At 40.0% G+C, this 6797-nt stretch overlaps 1 pseudogene; it reads right to left on the bottom strand.

The window, feature by feature from the left end:
* Window positions 1–1021: 1021 nt before the first annotated feature.
* Window positions 1022–6167, bottom strand: LOC122747796 (annotated as a pseudogene).
* Between the last annotated feature and the right edge of the window lie 630 nt (window positions 6168–6797).

The raw sequence follows: 6797 nt of genomic DNA, 5'->3' as shown, positions 1-6797 counted from the left end.
AGCTAGTAAGTGTCAAATGTCTGAGGTCAGATTTGAACTCGGGTACTCCTGACTCCAGGGCTGGTGCTCTATCCACTGTGCCACCTAGCTGCCCCGAGGATAATTTTTTAAAAAATGGGACAGAGGACATGTTCTTGCTAAACCTTGATGCTAAGCCAAAACTCACTGCTGTGCACTGTTTGGCCCTCCTTGATTTCCAATCTTAAAGGACAAACTACCTAGAGGGAAATAAAGTCTTTTTTCTTTTCTTTTTCCTTTTTTTTTCTTTTCAGGTCAATGAGGGTTAAGTGACTTGCCTAGGGTCACACAGCTAGTAAGTGTCAAGTGCTTGAGGCTGGATTTGAACTCAGATCCTCCTGAATCCAGGGCCAGTGCTTTATCCACTGCACCACGTAGCTGCGCCCCCTCTAGGTAGTTTGTAATGCAGTGACGCTGGCCTTCTGGTTGTTCCTTGCACACAACCCTCTGTCTCCCAACTCTTTGCATTTTTTCTGGCTCTCCTCCATACCTGGAACTCTCTCCTTACTCATCTCCACCTCCAAGTTTCCCTGGCTCCTCTCAGGTCTCTGCCAAATCCATACCTTCTATGAGAAGCTTTTCCTAGTCTGCCTCCCCTCTGGGATTATTTCCAGTTTATCCTCTCTCTATATATATCTTCTTTGAAGATAGTTCTCTACATGTTGTCTCCCCATTAGACTGAGTTCCTTGAGTTCATTATTATTGTTGTTGTTTTTGCCTTATCTAGTCTAGTACCTGGTCCATAATAGGTTCTTTTTGTTCCCCTGCAAAACATTTATTAGAAACTTAAAGTGAATATGGCAACAAAACTTAAATAGCAAGGGGGAAGGGACAGGAGAACAAGGCGGAGGGGGAAGCTGGGCAGTTATAAAACATCAGCTACTCTTCAATTCTGACAGGAGAAGACATATTTGAGTACAATTTTTAAAACAACAACATTTTATTAAAGTGTAAAAGTAGGAGGCCTTGACCACTTTACAGCTTGCTAATGCCAAAAAACATGTCATGGACAACATGTTGAAATTGTCACATTGATTCTCGAGGTCCCTGTTATCAGCAAAGAGAGGAGTTATTTCTGTATCAAAAACAAGGCAGTCGCTGCTCAAGATGGTGGCAGCCACCCCATCATGGATACAATGGGGTTTGGCTTCCCAGATCAGTCTCTGCTTGTTGTCATTCAGTTCCAGTCTATAAGTAAAGTTCTCTGCTTGCTTCTGAGTCCTGATGAGCCGCAGGATGGCAAAAACCTGTTGGCGGCCACCATACTTCTCTTGTTTCTTCAGCACCAGTGCGAAGTAATGACTGAAGCAGGACTGCATCATCACCCAATTGACAGCCCGAGGCAAGTTAATGTCTGTGGCAAAGAACATGACGTCTTCCCCTTCAAGGGTAGTGATGTTCTTATGAGCATGCATGAGGTGGGAAGTAAGGGCTCCCAGTGAGCCCTGCCATTTACAAGAGGCACCAGGGCAAGGACAAGAGTTACAGATGGTATTCACAGATGTCTTCATGTTCTAGCTTCTCCATATGGTAAAGAGTCAAGGAATATCCAGTGGTGGTGTACTTTGAGGATTTATTTGCCTTTTGCTTTTTCAGATGAGCTTTTCCCTTTTTTCTTGTTTGACAGATTTTGAGTGCCTTTTGTGAGAGAGAGCCAGAGAGCTTCCTTTTTTCCCATAATAGGTTCTTTTTTTTTTTTGTAGTGGGACAATGAGGGTTAAATGACTTGCCCAGGGTCACACAGCTAGTAAGTGTCAAGTGTCTGAGGCCAGATTTGAACTCAGGTACTCCTGAATTCAGGAGCAGTGCTTTTTCCACTGCACCACCTAGCTGTCCTCCCCCCCATAATAGGTTCTTAATAAATGCTTATTGATTGACATGTGCTAATAAATCAATGAATACTTGTTGCCTTGATCAACAGGCAGCTAGTGGAAAGAGTGTTGAGGCTGGAGTCAGCAAGAACTGAGTTCAAATCCAGCCTCAGCCACTTAGTATCTGGGTGACCCTGTGCAAGTTTTGTAACCACTCTTTGCCTCAGTCTCTTCAAATGTTAAAATGGGGGTGATGGTAATCCAAGCTTGCATCCCAGGGTTGTGAGGATCAAATGAGATAATGTTTGTAAAGTGCTTGGCATAGTGCCTGGCAAATAACAGGCACTTGATAAATACTTATTTCCTTTCCTTCCTTGATTTGAAAAGAACTGAAAGGAAGAATTTCACAACTTCCCATTTCAGTTGAAATCCATGTTCAGTCATTTCCAGTCATGTCTGACTCTTTGTGACCCCATTTGTGGTTTTCTTGGCAGAGATACTGGAGTGGTTTGCCATTTCCTCTCCCGCTCATTTTACAGATGAGGAAACTGAGGCAAACAGGGTTAAAAGAGTTTTCAGCATCTCACAGCTAGTAAGTGTCTGAGGCCAGATTTAAATTCAGGAAGATGAGTCTTCCTGATTCCAAGCCCAGTACTCTATCCACAGTACCATCCATGGTGATCTAAAATGTTCTTGTCTTTTACTATTCCTTCTATTAGTGACCATCATGCACCTCAGAATTCTTTTATGCCCACCCTCTCATTTGACTGGTGAACAAACTGAGGCTAAAAGTTAATTTACCCCAAGTCACAAGGGGCATAATTAGCAGAGGCACTCTAGCCTAAAGCTTCTTAAACTGCAGGTCACTGAATATGTGGGGGGGGGTATGTGAAAAATTTGGCGACAGTAAAAGGTAATGTATACTTATTTTATATACCCAGGAGTTGTGTAAAAAATTCCTCAGACAAAAAGGGGTCATAGTGGAAAAAATTTAAGAAGCCCCGCTCTAGCCTACAGCTACTCACCACTTGGCCCCATTTTCTAGCCTCAGTGAACAGTTAAGAGTTGAAAGCACTCCTTACCCCATTTCCATTTGCAATGTATTCCCTTAGCCTAGTTTTCTAGATAAGTTTCTTACACACACACACCCACACACACACACACACACACCCTTTCGTTCAGGGCAGATCACTTGTTGAATTGCCATTCTGATAAAAAAACAACACATTGGTCTGGAGAGGCTGCAAAACTTAGCAGGCAAACCTTCTTGAAAAGAACAGGGCGATTTAAGCACTTGGGCTACAAAATGGGAAGTGGGAGCAGCAGCAGAGATGGACAAGTTAGGGAATGATGAGTTTGTGTGTTAGCGTGTCAGAGGACAGGCACTACTTTCCACAGGACCTATCATTATACCTGGTGACTGGCTTGCCAATCTCTTTGGAACTATTTGTGTACAGAAAAGAATATGTCTGTCACATCGGGTTAGGCTGTTTTCTCTTTCTTTTGATTATTTTTTTTCACCATTGCCTATGGAATGCCCAGTGGGAAGCTGCTGTCCTTGTGTCAACAAATTACAGGTTAGTGGACAAGAGGGCAGTGATGCTTCTCCTGAGAATTAGCATACATAGCATGAAGGGGGTAACAAAGGGTCAACTGGTATTTAATTTCCCTGTGTTTATCCAAGCCCCAGTCCCAGGCAGGAAAGTTGTAGGGGGAATGGGAAGTATGAAAAAGAATGCTTTTTAATGATGACCACCAAACATTCTGCTACATAGGGTATGTGGGAAAGCAGCAAAATGGTTGCATGACAAATTTTTAAAACCTCATGTGGAAAAACCCCCCCATGTGTGCAGCTGGACGCTACTTCCTGGGCTATGTTGATCGCAAACTGAACGAAAATGTAATATTTGCTCTGATGCCAACAGAAACCGAGGATGGACACTGCAGCTAAGGTATTCTGTAGTGGTTCATACACCAAGTACTACTGTTTTATTAATTTAAAGAACATGTTTTACATAAAAACAAGCAACATCAAAAAAGCTGAGTTCAGAAATGAACATAATATATCACAGATGATTCCATTCCACATTAACCTACATTTGTTAGCATAAACTGAGGGATTAGAAAAAATTGGACCTCATTCCAGCTTTAATCATCGATACAAATCATTTGAAAGTTATTTCATTAGTCTCCTGAAAATTAAAGATTAACCTCTGTCATCTGATCCACCCAGCAACTGTTAAGTTCAGTATTTTCAAAGGAAACAGTTAATTTTTTTCTTGCACAGAATTGAAACCATTCAGAGACTTGTTTGAATGCAGTGAGCTCCTTGCATACCTCTTTAGCATGCATGAGAAAAATACTACTTAATTTCACACTCAACTAATCCTTTAATAATTTTCTTTCAATCAGAATGAAAAATGGTATTATTAATTTCCTAATAAAATTTAAAAAAAGTTACAGAGAAGATGTTGCTAACCTTGGACCAGTTTCAATTTTTTTTTCTTTCTGAGAACACACCAAAGATTAAATGGCAAGTGAAAAATTGTCCCTTGGGAACTATTCAAGACCTTTTTCTTACCATACTTTATTAGACTTGAATGAGCTGACACTGTAGTGTTTTTCTCATCACTTTTTTTTTTTTAAAAAGATTACCTTCTTTTAATACCAACAGGGATGGTTTCTGGACAGATGTTAAACACACAAACTATGTTCACAGTAAAATGAAACACTTTTATATTCAAGTAACATTAAGGATCTTAATTATATTGATACCCCCCTCCCCCAAAAGAAAGAAAATATCCAGTAAAGTTTACAGGTAAAGTTTAATTTTAAAGACTGCTGTCCCCTCCCTCCAGGGGAGGATGAAATTAGATCCCTTGATTTCCTCAGTGGGCCAAGATACTGCAGACTTCTTGCTAAAAACACCTGCCATTTGGAAGCTCACTGAAAAATGGTCATGGTCGCTGCAATTCTGAAGTACAACCAAGGAAATTCAAAGAGGCACCCTAAGCCTCTACACTGAATTTCCTGTTTCCCACCAGTTTATGACCCTTAATGTTACTAGATGATAGGGTTATGTTTGTACCATTAAAAAAAAAAAAAGCCCTCGTTAAAAGCACCCCCAATGTCTTTATTTTTTTCTGACAAATTTGGTGAAACCATTCTGTATGTTCTCACATATAAGCAAAAGTTAGCTAACATAAAACATCTTTGAAATGGTTAAGCATTCAGTGTGCAGTATTTGAGGAAGTATTTTAAAAGGTTAAAAACACTTCCTTTTAGGACATCTATTCCACCTTAGCTAACAATTACAGGAGTGCTTTTAATGAGCATTTTTGCCTAGCAGAATTAAATGGTTCCATGAAACTCATATAGTTTAATGTGTAAATCCATTCTCCACTATTAAATAAGCATATGTGTAACCCTCTATCACTGCATGCAAAGTGATGGCCTATTGGAGAGGATTCTTTTTAATTTATAAAGGGATTGGGCAGAGAACACCAAGGAAAGCCCTACCCCTATGATTTTGCCTATTCAAAGTCCTTGCAAATCTTTGAATGGATAACAAAGTCAATCAAGCAGTTCCAAATCTTCTTAAAAGATGACTTTACAAATTACAGAAAGAATATGTCACCCATAGCACATGCCAACTGACCTGGGTGGTGATTCATTTATGGTAAAAAAAAAAAAAGCAACAACACAAAAACCCCCAACCCTATGCAAATGAATATCCACCCTCAAGCTTAACATGTCTGATTTTCTTTGGTGCCCTTCTATATCTGCACCGGGAAAGGGCCAAACTGAATTTTTCTCTTTTCTGCAGGGAGAGCTGGGTGGAGGGAAGTTGAGAAAACAAGCCTTGCTTCACCCCCAGGTTGAGGCAGTACATGCCAAGTTTCAGCCGGGAGCACATTTTTTATGGTCATATTAAAAAACCTTTGAAAATAGGAGTTTGTAATGGAAACGCTGACAGACCCTTGACTAGAGCAGGGCTCACGGGCACCACAATAATGCTAAGAAAGATCTCCCTCACCACAATCTAAACTCAATATAGGGGATACAATTTTCTAATGTGGCCCATTGGCCAGCAAATAACAGTGATTTAATGTACTTGACCTGTGGTCATATGGTAGCACTGTGACCCTCGGAGCCCATTTTTCTTTTTCTTTTTCCTTTTTGTTCCCCTCCCTGGCTGAAATATGCCTCAAAGGGCAAAAGATTGCAATTTACCTTTCATTCATGGATATATTGCTTTCATTTCAACAGTGCTTGACAGGTTGGCTAACCACCACACGCTACTGTACTACCGTACTGGGCTGTGGTGGCGGGCCCCATTGAATACAAGACACCAGGCTTTTTCAGTAGTTTATTCACAGGGTTTTTGTTGCTTATTTTAGTTAAATGCACCACATGGAAAGTAGATGAGGGCTACTGTAAAAAGCAATAACATTTTTCAAAGACTTGAATCTCACTTTTCCCTCTAACAGTCTGAAGCAAATCACATATTGGTTAATTGTTAACAAGTAAAATGGTTTCTGCTACAATGTAAAGAAAAGTAAATGGATGTGTTCATCACTATGAACAGTTCTCATTGACAAAGATGATTTTACATGATGCATAACAAAGCAGCTTTCCCTTAACTAGTACACTACTCAACTGCAAAGCAGAATCTTGGACCTCCCTTGAAAATAGCATTTTGTTATTCTTTCACTCAAAAGGGAAGACAGCTTCAGTCATCTATGTCACCACCATAAATGATTATCAAGGACTTAGGAAAAAAGATCTGGAATCACTGGTAGAGTTCAAATTCCAATTTTTAACTACAGACTTACACTGTGATGGGTGCAACAAAAAGGAAGATCAATTTGGTTATAGAAATTCCTTGTAGAAGAACAACATAGACGTATCTTCTAATGGGAAAATCATCTAGGGATTACTTTCTGAAAAATGAAATCTAGACATACA

Source organism: Dromiciops gliroides, chromosome 3 (assembly GCF_019393635.1).
Source record: "Dromiciops gliroides isolate mDroGli1 chromosome 3, mDroGli1.pri, whole genome shotgun sequence".
Classification (NCBI taxonomy): domain Eukaryota; kingdom Metazoa; phylum Chordata; class Mammalia; order Microbiotheria; family Microbiotheriidae; genus Dromiciops; species Dromiciops gliroides.
The sequence above is the reverse complement of the archived record's forward strand: the minus strand, read 5'-3'. Positions and strand labels throughout refer to the sequence as shown.